Source organism: Trachypithecus francoisi, unplaced genomic scaffold (assembly GCF_009764315.1).
Source record: "Trachypithecus francoisi isolate TF-2019V2 unplaced genomic scaffold, Tfra_2.0 Lachesis_group11, whole genome shotgun sequence".
In the NCBI taxonomy this organism is placed as follows: Eukaryota; Metazoa; Chordata; class Mammalia; order Primates; family Cercopithecidae; genus Trachypithecus; species Trachypithecus francoisi.
In genome coordinates, this window is record NW_022681456.1 from 92359412 (window position 1) to 92375732 (window position 16321).

At 37.3% G+C, this 16321-nt stretch overlaps 1 protein-coding gene and 1 pseudogene across 27 annotated transcripts in view; one reads left to right on the top strand and one right to left on the bottom strand.

Moving 5' to 3' along the window:
* PPHLN1 (periphilin 1) overlaps nt 1-16321 on the bottom strand; it is a 128113-nt gene that overhangs the window by 13466 nt on the left and 98326 nt on the right. The window lies entirely within an intron of this gene.
* LOC117090267 lies at nt 85-1356 on the top strand (annotated as a pseudogene).

The window sequence follows — 16321 nt, forward strand, 5'->3', positions numbered from 1 at the left end:
ATGGCAATAAGAATACATGGTAGTAACATTCAGCAAGCTAGGAAGGTTCCTGGAGTTACCGCCATTGAGCTAGATGAAGACACTGAAACATTAAGAATCTATAGACAGAGTGCTGATGCTGTAAAAAAGGCTAGAGGTTTCTTGGAATTTGTGCAGGATTTTATTCAGGCTTCTAAGAATCTCACTGGAAAAGTAATTGGAAAAAAATGGGAAAGTTATTCAAGAAATAGTAGACAAATCTGATACAGTTCGGGTGAGAATTGAAGGAGACAGTGAAAATAAACTACCCAGAGAAGACGGTATGATTCCATTTGTATCTGTTGGCACTAAAGAAACCATTGGAAATGTGCAAGTTCTTTTAGAGTACCGTATTGCTTATCTAAAGGAAGTAGAACAGCTAAGAATGGAACGCCTACAGATTGATGAACAGTTACAAGAGATTGGTTCTAGTGGAAGAGGCAGAGGTTGTCAGGGCCCTAATTACACCTCTAGTTATGGTACAAATTCTGAGCTGTCTAAACCCTCTGAAATAGAATCTGACGGTAAAGACAAGCTGAGTGATTGGTCATTGGCAGGAGAAGATGATCAAGACAGCCGACATAAGCGTGACAGCAGGAGACACCCAGAAGGAAGATGCAAAGTGTTTCAGGGGGTCAAGGTCGTGGTGGACCACATGGTGGCAAATCCTCCATCATTTCTGTGCTCAAAGAGCCAGACAGCAAACCATACAGCTTACTTGATAATACAGAATCAGATCAGACTGCAGACACTGATGCCAGCGAACCTCATCACAGTACTAATTGTCATACGAGGTCTCGTAGACGAAGGACTGATGAAGATGCTGTTCTGATGGATGGAATGACTGAATCTGAGACAGCTTCAGTTACTGAAAATGGGGTAGGCAAAAGATGTGATTGAAGAGCATGATCCTTCAGAAAAGGCAATAAATAGCCCAACTAGTGCTTCTGGCAATGACATTGCTACAGCATACTCCGGGAGAAGAAAAGATTAATACCTTAAAAGAAGAAAACAGTCAAGAAGCAGCAGTCCTCAATGGTGTTTCATAAACCGAAGAAGTCCTAGTTTATAGTTCTTTTACATTACATTTACAATAATGCTTGTACCAGCTTGCCAAAGATAGAATATGGATTGCCAATCTTTACATCGCACTTTCAGTTCCACCATTTGGAATTCAAAAAGGGGAGGAATCCTGAATAAATTATATGTTAAACATACTTTGACACCTACTGTGTTATAAAATATATCATCAGATATGCCTTGAGAATAGTATATGTAAATTGTTTAAAAGTTGCTGGCTATAGGAAATGTTATTTTGTTTTCAAAATATGGCAGAGATGGGGGGTGGTGGGTGGGATGGGATCCCTAACGTAATATTCTTTATGAAAGCACTGGCTGCTTTTGTAACATTTTTAATATGCAACCATTTCTTCATCGGAGGAAAACTAGAATAAAACGCAATCTAAAATATTTTGCACTGAAGTGTAATTTCTTCATTAGTTTAGTCTAGGAACTGGTCTGTTTTAATGGGTTTTTAAAATGCTGTATGTAGTGGAAAATCTGCAGACCAATGGAATACATTTGTTAAACTCTCATCTGCAGGGACACTGTGTGATATTTGGCAGTGACTGTTCCACCTTGAGACTTTGTTTGGTTTATTTATTAAAGTGCACAGTATTTAAACATCAAACACAGCTTTAGTTAAAACACTAAGCTGAATTAGTCACGTCCATTCAGACATAACCGGAACTACTGAAAAGATTAATTTCCAGAAGGTTTATTCTATATAAACTACACACTAGTCTTCAGTAGAGTGTTTTTTTTTTTCTTGTTTCGGTTGTTTGATGTGCAATATGTTTTTGTATGCAGATAGTAAATAAACTTTGATCTTCCAAAAAAAGAGAGAGAATACAGCGTATTGGCCAGGCATGGTGGCTCACACTCATAATCCCAGCACTTTGGGAGGCCAAGGTGGGTAGATCACCTGAGGTCAGGAGTTTGAGACCAGACTGGCCAACATGGTGAAACCCCATCTCTACTAAAAATACAAAATTTAGCTGGGCATGGTGGTGGTGGGCGCCTATAATCCCAGCTACTCAGGAGGCTGGGGCAGAATTGCTTGAACTGGGCAGGTGGAGGTTGCGGTGAGCTGAGATCACACCATTGCACTCTACACTCCAGCCTGGTTACTCTGTCTCAAAAAAACAAAACAAAACAAAACAAAATGAATATAATATATATAATATGTATAGCATACAAAATATGTGTTAACTGACTATATTATTGATAGGGCTTTTGGTCAACAGCAGACTATCTGTAGTTAAGTTCTGGGGCAGTCAAAAGTGTCAACTATAGGGGTATATGTGTCTGTCTGTGTGTGTGTGTGTGTGTGTGTGTGTGTGTGTGTGTATGTGTGTTTATGAGACAGAGACAGAGACAGAAGAGCAGCTAAATCGAAGACCCATCACAAAAACACAACTGATGAGATCACTGGCCTTCAGAGAACAGCTCAACCTTCAGTCCCTCTCCACCCCTTTAGAGGTTAAGGGGGTAGGCTGCAAGTTCCAACTCTCTAAACACATGGTTGGTTACCCTGGGCAATCAGCCCCTAAACAGAGGCTATCCAGGAGCTCCCCCAGCCATTGGTTCCCTCATTCATATACAAAAAGACATTTATCACTTTAAGATTCTAGAAGCTGTGTGCCAAGAAATGGGGGCAGAGGCCAAATATATATTTCTTATTATATCCAGAAATGGAAAGATAAGTGACAAAACAAACAGAGCAAAAGCTTAATTATAGAATCTAGGTGATATGTATATGAGTGTGCGTCAGACAATTTCTTCAACTTTTCTTCATGTTTGAAAATTTTCAAAATAAAATGAAGATGGATCTGTTCTGCTTTGACCCTGGAGGATGAGCTTTGCATCTTCTCAATATGGGTTAGATATTAATGAATCTGCAAATGCCGACATGAGAGTGAATGACAGATAAATGTGCCTGCCACACAACTAGAGCTCACCTTCTATGTTAAAGCACTGGAATTGGTCAGAGTACAACATGCTCTGTTCAAGGATTTTACATTCTAGTAAAAGACCAATAGATTAAAAATTACCAAACAACAAGGTAGAATATGGTAAATGCCATAAGATAAATACAAAGTGTTGTAATTATTCCAAATAAAAGATCATGGGGGGTGCACTAAGACAATGTGAACTGTTCTAAGCACCTTGAAAGCAAAAAAGCATAGTGTGTTTAAAGAGTAATGAATCTTGGAATATAGGGAAGTTTTGGGAAAGATAGACTGGAATCAAAATGGAGCTAGACATGAGCAGGTAAGGCAAAGACCAAACTCTTAGACTTAAAATAACTTATGGTAGAAACACTGTAGACATTTTTTGTCTCATTCAACAGACAATAAACAAACAACTAAAGACTGTTGATTAGGGAAAAAACCAACGTATTCATTGCTCAACGAATTTTGAGAAAAGTAATTTTGTATTCAATGTCAATTACTGGCTTGGGAAAAGAATTTCTAAGATGCAAAACATATAGAAAGGCTAAACCTAAAGAAAAATATTCATGAACACAGGATGAAAGGCAATTAAATACATAATAAAATAGGCTTTAAAATTCTAACTGCTGAGAAAATGAGCACAAATATTTTGCGATATGATAAAATTTCATTTGGCTTTTGATACTGTCGTGTCTGAGAATAAAAATTCTTTAACAAAAGCAAGGAGGAGTAGGCTTAATTTGCACATTTCCCAAGTCATGTCCAAAATATCCATCATAATGAAACAGACCACAGTTTCAGATGGCAATTCAGCTCCCTAAAAGATATCTGTAACTTAGAAAGTCCCTTAAGTTAAAAAAAAAAAAAAAAAAAAAAATTAAAATGGCAAAATTCTTTTTTTTTTTATTAAATTTAAAAAAATTTCCATTGGTTACTGGGGAACAGGTGATGTTTGGTTACATGAGTAAGTTCTATGGTGGTGATCTGTGAGATTTTGGTGCACCCATCACCTGAGCAGGCAGTATACACTGCACCCAATTTGTGGTCTTTTTTATCCCTCACCCCCTTTCCACCCTTTTCCCCTGAGTCCCCAAAGTCCACTGTGTCTTTCTTAGGCCTTTGCATCCCGCATAGCTTAGCTCCCACATATGAGTGAGAACATACGATGTTTGGATTTCCATTCCTGAGTTAGTTACTTCACTTAGAATAATAGTCTCCAATCTCACCCAGGTCGTTGCAAATGCCACTAATACACTCCTTTTTATAGCTAAGTAGTATTCTATTATATTTATATATATATATATATATTCTATTTTATATATATATATATATATCACAGTTTCTTTATCCACCCGTTGACTGATGGACATTTGGGTTGGTCCCACGATTTTGCAATTGCAAGTTGTGCTGCTACAAACATATATGTGCAAGTATCTTTTTCATATAATGACTTCTTTTCCTCTGGGTAGATACCCAGTAGTAGGCTTGCTGAATCAAATGGTAGTTCTACTTTTAGTTCTGTAAGGAATGTCCACACTGTTTTCCATAGTGGCTGTACTAGTTCACATTCTCACCAGCACTGTAGAAGTCTTCCCTCTGCATCACATCCATGCCAACATCTACTGTTTTTTCATTTTTTGATTATGGTCATTCTTGCAGGAGTGAGGTGGTATTGCATTATGGTTTTGATTTGCATTTCTCTGATCATTAGTGATGCTGAGCATTTTTTCATATGTTTATTGGCCATTTGTGTATCTTCTTTTGAGAATTGTCTATTCATGTCCTTAGCCCACTTTTTGATGGGATTGTTTTTTTTTTCTTGCTGATTTGAGTTTGGTGCAGATTCTAGATATTAGTCCTTTGTCAGATGTACAGATTGTGAAGATCTTCTCCCACTCTGTGGGTTGTCTGTTCACTTTGCTGACTGTTCCTTTTTCTGTGCAAAAGCTCTTTAGTTTAATTAAGTCTCAGCTATTTATCTTTGTTTTTATTGCATTTACTTTTGGGTTCTTGGTCATGAAATCCTTGCCTAAGCCAATGTCTAGAAAAGTTTTTCCAAAGTTTGTCTTCTAGAATTTTTATAGTTTCAGGTCTTAGATGTAAGTCCTTAATCCATCTTGAGTTGATTTTTGTATAAGGTGGGAGATGAGGATCCAGTTTCATTCTCCTACATGTAGCAGCACCATTTGTTGAACAGGGTGTCCTTTCCCCACTTTATGTTTTTGTTTGCTTTGTCGAAGATCAGTTGGCAGTAAGTATTTGAGTTCATTTCTGGGTTCTCTATTCTGTTCCACTGATCTATGTGCCTGTTTTTATGCCAGTACCATGATATTTTTGGTGACTATTGCCTTACAGTCTAGTTTGAAATTAGGTAAAGTGACGCCTCCAGATTTGTTCTTTTTGCTTAAAACAGCAAAATTCTTATGTAAACACTGAATTGATTTTTATATACAGCTTACAAAAGAAATATTTGAGAATTATCCAAAGAAAATTTATTTTAAACACAATAAATTCAAATAAATCATTTTACAATTTCACAGATGAGGTAGTCTAGTCTTCATGAAATGATTTAATATTATCTATCAGAAAAGTGAATATCCTGACTGTACAAAAGGTCACATTTTAGATCTGACTAAGGCTAAAAGAAAGTAATTAACTGGCAACAGCCAGTTCTCAAAGTGAAAAAAAGTCTTACATTGGTTTGAGAAACCTGTAAGGCGCAAGATCCGCCCAGTTACTCTCCAACAGGAGAGAAATTTGTCAGCAGGAGTGACTAAGCAGGAAACAGCTTAGCTATTTCAAGACCCACCCCCTCCACTTCCTTCCCAGCTCATCTACCACAAAAGAAGTTGGAGACAATTCAATATATAGGTCTCCTTATCTTCTGAAGATATGGAAGTGATGTCTCAGAACCTAGAAGTTTTAACTGTTACAGGGTCCAATGAGTTGAGCTCTCAACTCAGGGAGGCCTCACCACACAAGAAGAATTTTTGGAAAATAGGGAGGAATCCTAGCAAAGGTCTCCATGTCTAAGGATGGCTGTGGGCTACAATTCTAAAGGTCTTTTTATTGGCTTATTCAAATATAATGGCATTTTAAAATTCTTAGCAAATGAGAAGTATTTTTACTAACTTAACATTTTCATATAGACCTTCGTATTTTATGTACCAGAATCCTCAAAAGCACTCTGGAGTTACTGGCCTTATTTTATAAAAATAGTGAAGCAGAGAGATTAAAGGAGTTAATTGTAAGAAATACAATGAACATTCACAGCCTAGATTTCAAATTCACTCCTTATCATACTGCTGCTACCAGGCAAGATAATTATTTAAATCCAAAACAGAAATGAAGCCATGACTGAACTAAATCCTTAGCACAGATAAATGAACCTGCTTGGTTCTGAAGAGTAGCGTCAAGGAACTGGCTTGGAGGAGTCTGGAAGCAGGTCATCTGATTATGATTCCTAACTGCCATGAGACAATACATGAGGGTGTGTGTGTGTGTGTTTCATGTCTAATACTGTACTTTAAGGTACTCAAGTCATTCCCCTAGTGAAATTTGAAACATGGGTTATTTTTCCATATAGCTTCAAGGATGCCACTAAGATAAACAGAAATAAAAAGGTGAGATCAGCCATCTGCCCCATGCTGGGAAAAGCATTATTGTTCTGTAAGCTACTTACACTGCGGTTGGTTAGAGAGCATTTTATGGTTGATATGGGACATTTTCAACGTATCCTGCAGAAAAGGCAAGTTCCCCCTTAGTTTCTTTTGACAGATGATCCAGTGGACCAGGCACATTCACTCTACTGTCCCACTTCTTTCATTATTAAAATCCTATATCGTGTATACACACACAGAACCTAGAATGACCATCAAACTGTAAACTACTTGTAATTATGGATGACTTTGTTCCTTGTTTCCTTGTTTTTCAGTTACCTATGATGCACATGTTAACTTCTAAAAAATAACAGTCATTTTAAAAACCTGAGGAGGCCTGGCACAGTGGCTCACATCTGTAATCCCAGCACTGTGGGAGGCCAAGGCAGGCGGATCACAAGGTCAGGAGTTCAAGACCAGCCTGGCCAACAAGGTGAAACTCCAACTCTACTAAAAAAATACAAAAATTTTCCGAGCATGGTGGCGTGAGCCTGTAATCCCAGCTACTCAGGAGGCTGAGGGAGGAGAATTGCTTGAACTCAGGAGGTGGAGGTTGCAGTGAGCCAAGATTATCGCCACTGCACTCCAGCCTGGGCAACAGAGCAAGACTCTTGTCTCAAAAAAATAAAATAAAATAAAATAAAATAGGTCAGGCGCGATGGCTCACGCCTGTAATTCCAGCACTCTGGGAGGCCAAGGCAGGCCGATCACCTGAGGTCAGAAGTTCAAGACCAGCCTGGCCATGGTGAAACCCCGTTTCTACTGAAAAAAAAAAAAAAAAATTAGCCGGGCGTGGTGGTGCACACCTATTATCCCAGCTACTCGGGAGGCTGAGGCAGGAGAATTGCTTAAACCTCGGAGGCAGAGGTTGCAATGAGCCAAGATCACACCATTGCACTTCAGCCTGGGCAACAAGAGCGAAACTCCGTCTCAAAAATACATACATACATACACACATAAATACATAAAATAAAATAAAAACCTCAGGAAAAAAATCTGTATTGAAAAGTTGATTTTAGTAGAAGTTACTTTTGCTACTATGAAATTCCTCCATGTCTTATACTGAAAAACCATGTAGTATCAGTACATGTGTTATTATGCTTTTTTCTTTTTCTGTTTTCTGTGACATTAAAGTTTAAATATTCTGTATGTTTAGAAAAACTGTCTTTTTTTTATAGTATCAAGGTATTGTGACTTTTCAGCTCAAGAAAAATTAGTGTTTGTTCATGCAGTATTTCTGGGAGACTTTCAAAATGTATGCCATAATCTCTTTTTTTGTCGCTGAAGCGAGTGGGGGTAGCTAGGAGGTAACAGGATCAGAAAGTGCTAGTGCAGGGTGATCAGGATTACCTACAGCTCCAGTAAACAGGCAGTTTCTGTTTAGCTGCTCCCTCCCCAGCCTCCTAAGATAGGCCCCCAAAGCTGTATTTACACTATATGCCAACCGAAAAATATGCATTTATAGAAGACACGATTTAAGAGTTTTGGTAATAAAGATGAATCCTAGAGTTCACTAGCTTATAAAAAATTGGGCTTATGATGTTGACATTACCAAGGAATACATAGGAAACAGGGATGGCAGGAAGGTGGCGGAAGGAGGCAAGGGAAGAAAGAGGGAAATTATGGAAGAAAATAAGTTGCCTCGTGCTCTTCTAGTTCCAGGTTCTAAACTTCGTTTCGGTCCTGTTACATAAGAAACCCCCGCAATTTTTCAATACTTTGCCTTTACTTGCTGAAGGTAGTTTGAGTGGGTTTTACAACGTTTTTAAACTTTTAAAATGCCAGATACCTACCATGATAGACTGTTTCATGGAATAGATGTTACCTGGCCTTCTGGGAGCAGTGCAGGCCTGTGCAATTATACTTGCAGTGCAAGTATAGTATACTTGCACTGATAGGCTTATCTGCCTATCAGCAGTGCTTTAACATTGGCAGAAATGCCATCATGATGTTATAAATCTATTTTCTCATCAATGTAATTGCAAAACCCATCAAAGGTGCTTCACAAGCCTCTATTCAACATAGTTAAAGATAGGCTATAATTTTTCATGGTCGGCCGGGTGCAGTGGCTCACGTCTATAATCCCAGCACTTTGGGACGCTGAGGTGGGAGGATCACCTGAGATCAGGAGTTCAAGACCAGCCTGGCCAACATGGTAAAACCTTATCTCTACTAAAAATGGAAAAATTAGCTGGGCATGGTGGCTCATGCCTGTAGTCCCAGCTACTCGGGAAGCTGAGGCAGGAGAATCACTTGAACCAGGAGGCAGAGGTTGCAGTGAGTTGAGATCATGCCACTACACTCCAGCCTGGGCAACAGAGTGAGACTCAGTCTCCAAAAAAAAAAAAATTTTCCACGTTAAAAGCTAAAAAATTACTAATCCTTAAAGTTTCCATTGAAAATATAGCTATTGCTACTCCTACTGGAAAAAAAGAATAATGTATCTGCTTTCAGCTCATCACACACAAATGTAGGATAATAGAATATTATCAGTTTACTTAATCATACTTCTCCCAGAGAGGGACTTTTCAATTAGGTAACATACAATACCACTCTGAATACTTCCAAGATGTGTTTTTTCTTTCCAGAAGAAAGGAATTATTCATAACTAATATAAATAGCACAGCTTCATTTTAAAAATAGGAACTGTTGTATCAGGTAGATTAAAAGTAGGTTAAAGTTAATTAATATTTACAATAATTCATTATTTTACTTTTATTTCTGAAGGCATTATGTACAGTGGGGAAAATGCATAAATACTATTCTATATAAATGGAAGTCCATATTTTCAAGATCTGTCTGTAGATATTTTCTAGTCCATACTTTTATAGCAAAATTCATAGAGTAACTGGTATATGAATTATAATTAATCTTGATTTGTCCAGCTAGCAATACAAATATAAACCGCTACTGACTTCTCAAATGATACTAAGTTCCTTCTAAGAATCAGAGAAATACTTAGAATAATACTGTGCACAAAAATGAACAGACTAATGTTAGAATCATGCTATCATTATTACATCAACTAGTCACATTGCTACTTCCACTTTACGCTCAAGGTAAATACCAGGTGTTAGTTACTAAGAACAGTGCTATTAAGTTTTAGTAAATGAAGATATTAATCTTATTTTCAGGCAGATTTTTTGAAAATAGAATTTACCTACAGCCAAGGATTCAAGGTAGGAATCCAGTCAAATAAATTAATGTATTGTTTGCAGATAATTTGGGGTAAGTCAGTATTAAGGAACACATCTCAGTATTTCTATTTATTAGAAATTACAAGGGCAAAAATGGTAGTATTATAACTAAGAAATTCTACTTAAATCCTTAAAATCAAATGAACCTTGCTATACATATTTTCAGTATGTAGCATTTTTTTAAAATTGATTTTTTTAAACTTGAACTATTAGTTTACAACATTGTAACTTTTTTGGTTAGTAAAATCACTAAAATGGGAATGACTAGTCAATTTTAGGAAAGAATAACAGGGAAAGCCAGGAATAAAAATCTTTGTTTTAGCAGTGCTGAACATTGATTGGTTCAGATAAGAGTCAGAAGGCTGACCAACGTAGTACAAGAGCCAAAAGAAACAGTAGGGCTGTCATTTCCCCTTTAACCTTACTTCGTGGAAGACTACCATGTGCTCAGGTAGATACAACATAAACAGACGTTTTTCATGTAAACACATCCTGGAAAAAGGCATTAAACCATTCTTCTCCTCATACACATTTTCAGTGTCCTATCACAATAAAAAGCATAAACATCAAAATGTGGCTTTGCTGAGGGTTTAGTGCTGTTTGTGTTGCAGTATTTAAAAGTTCAGAAATTATTACTTATGGTTTGACTTTTCTGAAAAACACTAAGTCATTTGTAAAAATTAACTGCTAAATTATTGTAGTATTTTTAAAAGGACTGATTACATGCCTTTAGAGGTACCATTAATGCTGAAATCAGACTCTGTGCACTCTTCTGGTTTCATTATTTCTACACTCATAACACTAGCATGGATCTAACCAATACAGCACTGTTACATCACAGCACAGTAGCTCTCTTTCTAGCAGTTTTGCTTCTAGCCTATTTTTATTCTAAACTTTCTTATTCACAGGTGCCATCTTCCTTAAAATAAAATTAAAATAAAAACAAAATAACAAAAATCCTACATCAAAAAAACCCTCCAACCTTCCCAGTATACTGCTCCTCTGGTTTCTGAAGATCTGATCCACTTAAATTCAACAAAATCTTAGCTACTAAAACTTTCTCATCACCCATTAAAATACTATATACCATACATTTTAAAGCATTTTAACTTCTCTCATATGCCATCTGCATTCCCCTGGCTGCTTCTTTAATTTCTTCAAAATTTTGTTTAAGATATTTGTCACAGCTCAGCATAATGGCTCATGCCTGTAATCCCAGCACTTTGGAAGGCCGAGGCGGGTGGATTGCTTAAGGTCAGGAGTTTGAGAGCAGCCTGAACAACATGGCGAAACCCCATTGCTACTAAAAATACAAAAATCAGCCAGGCGTGGTGATGCATGCCTGTCATCCCAGCTACTAGAGAGGCTGAGACAGGAGAATCGCTTGAACCTGGGAAGTGGGAGGTTGCAGTGAGCGAAGATCAAACCACTGCACTCCAGCCTAGGCAACAGAGAGAAACTCCATCTTAATAAATAAATAAATAAAATAAAGATAGTTTTCACAAAGTCTTTCTAGATCAATTTTTCTAGGTTACTCTAAATATTTAAGAAATGTAAGTATCTTTCTGTCCTTCCTACCTCCTCCATTATCTTGAGGACAGAACCACTTCTTTTGCTTCCTTTGTAACTACCTCAGAGCCTCCCAATGTAAGGCTGAGAAAAAGTTGATTTTTTTTTTTTTTTGAGACGGAGTATTGCTCTGTCGCCCAGGCTGGAGTGCAGGGGCCGGATCTCAGCTCACTGCAAGCTCCGCATCCCGGGTTTACGCCATTCTCCTGCCTCAGCCTCCCGAGTAGCTGGGACTACAGGCGCCCGCCATCTCGCCTGGCTAGTTTTTTTGTATTTTTAGTAGAGACGGGGTTTCACCGTGTTAGCCAGGATGGTCTCGATCTCCTGACCTCGTGATCCGCCCGTCTCGGCCTCCCAAAGTGCTGGGATTACAGGCTTGAGCCACCGCGCCCGGCCGAAAAAGTTGATTTTTAATTATCTCTGATTTATCTAAAACTCTAAAATCAAATATTCTGGCCTTGGCTCAAATTTTAATTAGACATTTTGATCATCCTAACCAACTGATCCACATGTAAAGTAACTGATATTAGTGAATAAATCTGTTCAAAGGGAGGTGGTCAATAAAAATTATTCCTTGGTTAAGATTACAACTAAAACCATAACAGATTTAGAATTACAAGGAAGGTGAATTATAACAAACAATTTCTGAAATCACCAGTGAAGAAAGTTCACATTATAATGTCATTTCAAAATAGTGAAAAGCATAAAACACAGTATCCTGAAAGCTAATAATAAGGTTATAACTTTTAAATGTAAACACTTTGTTGTAAATACTTGTTTTTGACAAATAAAACTCAGTATTTAGTATCAATTATTCATATATAAAAAATACACACAGAATCTTGCTGATAGTTGGCTTAGCAATATGTTTTCTATGCAAATTGTGTAAAGTGATCATCAATCAAATGCACAAACCATACTCTAGTTAAAATACCCAATTCCTGTACTGGATTAACAACATTTTATTATTTTGTGAGAATCAAATCCTGACCACTATCAAGATAAGATTTGGACTAAAATTGTTTTCCCTATAAGAGAATTCTTACACTGTGGGAAGAGAATAAAATTCAATCAGAGGCCAGACGCAGTAGCTCACACGTGTAATCCCAGCACTTTGGGAGGCCAAGCGGGTGAGTCACTTGAGGTCAGGGGTTTGAGACCAGCCTGTCTGACATGGCAAAACCCCGTCTCTACAAAAAAAAAAAAAGAAAGAAAGAAAGAGAGAGACAGACGAAGGAAGGAAGGAAGGAAGGAAGGAAGGGAGGGAGGGAGGGAGGGAGGGAATATGTAGCTGGGCGTGGTGGCACACGCTTGTAATCTCAGGTACTCAGGGGTCTGAGGCAAGAGAATCACTTGAACCTGGGAAACGGAGGCTGCAGTAAGCTGAGATGGCACCACTGCACTCCCCAGCCTGGGCAACAAAGTGATGGCATCACTGCACTCCCCAGCCTGGGCAACAAAGTGAGACTCCATCTCAGAAAAAAAAAAAAAAATCATTTAGAAATACCCTGCTTCACTGCACATACAATTTTCATCACAAAACCATGAACACCAAAGGAGAAAAACACACACACACACAAAGAGGCAAGTTTCAAAATGTCTAAAAACCTATTTATATTGTCTTTTTCAAAAAAAAATGTATGTACACACTCTCAGACAAAACTAGTCCAAAAGTTGTACCATTCAAGATGACATATATTTAAGACGTATATTACTAAGATGAAGCAATCTTAAAAGGTAAACATATGTAAAAACAAAAGGAAAAATTTTCAGTCCATTGTGTAGGTGTGACAGGAAAGCTCTAAAATTTTTCCTCTAACACTAAATCCTCTCCAGTGATTCAAGCCAGTATTTATCCCATATAGTTCAATTGTGTAGCAGCTGCATTCTGTACTCTATTTTTTGACGGCAAAGAAGTCATGTTAATTACATTGGAACAACCTAAATATAACTTTAAAAGTCAATTTTGACTATAATATCCTATATTTCTGTTAGAAGCAGCAGAAGCAGCAACAATCATTCTCCTCAAATACTGAACACACTCTCAACTATCCATATAGAAATCAGGTTAAATTGCTTTCTTAGCCTTCAAGTCATCATATACAGATATAATTACACAGTGAAAGTTTCAAATTCAATTACTTTGTACAATAAGAATCAACTTGTTATAATCTTGGGAAATTAGCCACTCATATCCACAAATATGCCACATGAAAAGGAAAAAATGTAAAAATATTACCACAGGTATAATTTATTTTCTTTCTACTTAGGCCAAACATAACCAACACAAGTAACTTCTTATTCATAGTAAACAACACAGATATAATTTAAATACAATTCAGTCTTCAAAAGTGAAACTAAAAACCACCCTACTCTTCAATTTTTAATTTCCATAGATGTAACTACTATATAGAAAGTATAAAGGCCAGGCCCGGTGGCTCACGCCTGTAATTCCAGCACTCTGGGAAGCCGAGGCAGGCAGATCACCTGAGGTCAGGAGTTCGAGACCAGCTTGGCCAACGTGATGAAACCCTGTCTCTACTAAAAATACAAAAAGTAGCCAGGTGTGGTGGTGGGTGCCTGTAATACCAGTCACTCAGGAGGATGAGGCGGGAGAATCGCTTGAACCCAGGAGGCAGAGGTTGCAGTGAGCCATGATCACACCACTTCACTCCAGCCTGGGCAACAGAGCGAGACTCCATCTCAAAAAAAAAAAAAAAAAAAAAGGCAAGAAAAGCATGCTCTAAGCACTAAAATGTCATTCTCTCTTACTTTAAAATACACGTATGAAAGAATTTAAGCTATTAATGAGATGACAGGGAAATGTGGCAGAGGGATGAAGATTTTATGGTCACGGAGCCCTAAGTTTGGGGTGCTAGGTAACCCTACTCTAAGTCCCAATTTATTTGTTTTTATTTTAGATTTTATTTTTAACTGACAAATAATGATTGTATATATTTGTGGGGTACAGTTTCCTTATTTGTAATACAGGAATTATAATAATATCTTACCTTTTGTGAGAATTAAATGAGAGAATGTACATAAAGCACTTATTACTTAGAAACCATTAATTCATTCAACAAACATTTGAGGAGTTATTAAGTGAAGGCTCAGTACAAGCGGTGAAAAAAACATGTAGTGCCTATCCTCAGGAAACTCTCTTTTTAGCTGGAAAGATATTTTTAAAATGTATAAAAACAAAAAAATGTATAATTGTGTTAAGTTATTATAAAGGAAATAAAGTAGGTTCAATGATGGAGAATTACTTAGACTGGTTAGGGAGATAAAGAAAAATTTTAGGGAAAGGGTAACATTTAGCAGAGGCCAGAGAGAGAATGCTTAGTAGAAGACAATCAAGAGTGGCTCTAAAGAAGGAGAAAATGCATGCCCAGTAGAGCAGAGGCCAGTATGACTGCAGAACAGTGAGTCACGAGGGTAACATGAAAGTAATTTGGAGGGTGAGGTAGTATACAGAGTTGCAGCTCTCTACAGCCATGGTGAAGACTTTGGATTTTTATTCTAAGTATAATGGGAAACCACTGGAGGGTTTCAAATAGGGAAGCCATTGCATTTAACACGTTTACACGTCAGGAAAAAAAAAATATTGCAATACTCCATTTGGCTAGGGAGACTGAGTTTCAAAATATTCTGCAGTGCTCATCTTTGTTTTAAAATAGTATTGTTCATTCCGTTTAGGTGGAAAATTTTAAATACGTTCTCCATTTCCTGACCTGATTTAAAAAAAAAAACCAACGGCTTTTTTCTTTTTTCCCTCTTTAGCAGCATTACGATCAACAGTTCAGCTGAGTTATGGATATAAGTTTAATTTTTATCACTTGTCTTTTTAATTTTGAACTGTCCCAATAATCTAGTTACTCAGAGAACTGGTCAAACTTCTTGGCAAATAAACAACTGAGTGAAAAACTAAAAGAGACTAAGTTTGTGTCATTATTTTTTTTTCTATAAAATCATCATCTTCATCACCTTATCGGGGGCAACTTTTATTTAATAACATCTGAAGTGTTCTTACTTGGTCAATTATGGATAAACAATCCGGTTTGCCTTTCTACCCTTACTCAAAGGATGCTGTGAATTGTTGGAAAAAGTCCAAAACTGCAATTATTTGATCCACCATGAACTCCTTACTTAGTCTTTCTTGTTGACCTCTATATCAACATGTAACATATGGGGTATTCTAAGCCCTTTGCACGCCCAATTCAGGAACTCCAACTGCTGATAGGACTCTTCCTCCTCCCTATCCCATTTCCCCCTACTCCTGGCAAAACTGCATCTTTCCCAAACTTATCTCCTGTCCACCTCAAAAATGTTGTCCTTTATTTTCCTTTCCTCCTATGTCAGAAAACGGTTTCTCTGAATTTTCAAGATTAGTTCCTGTATCTGTGCTACTGATAACCCCCCTTGCTTTATCAGTTATTAAATCTGTTTTTCCTCTTCAGTCTCTCATACTATCCTTCTTCTTTTACAAGTGCTCAAAAGAAAACAGATCAACAGACAGACAAATCGGTCGCTGAGTTTTACTTACGTGCCTACCACACACTCTTACGCACTTATTCTTCTGTATTTCAGACTCTACCAATTTAACCTAGGCTCTCATTATCCCTCCTTCAAAAAGTAACCAAACATTTCTGTATAGCCAATCTAATCTTCCAACAAACATTTTAATCATAATACTCATGTATTCAAAATTCTTCCACAAGCCCATCAATACAATTCAAACACTTTTTTTCTGGCTTTCAAATTTTTCAACAATCTGGCTCTGATCCACCTATCCTCATACAATGATACTGGGTTGCTATCTATTATCTTTATTCTACCTACAAAATTCAGTAAAATACAAATCTAC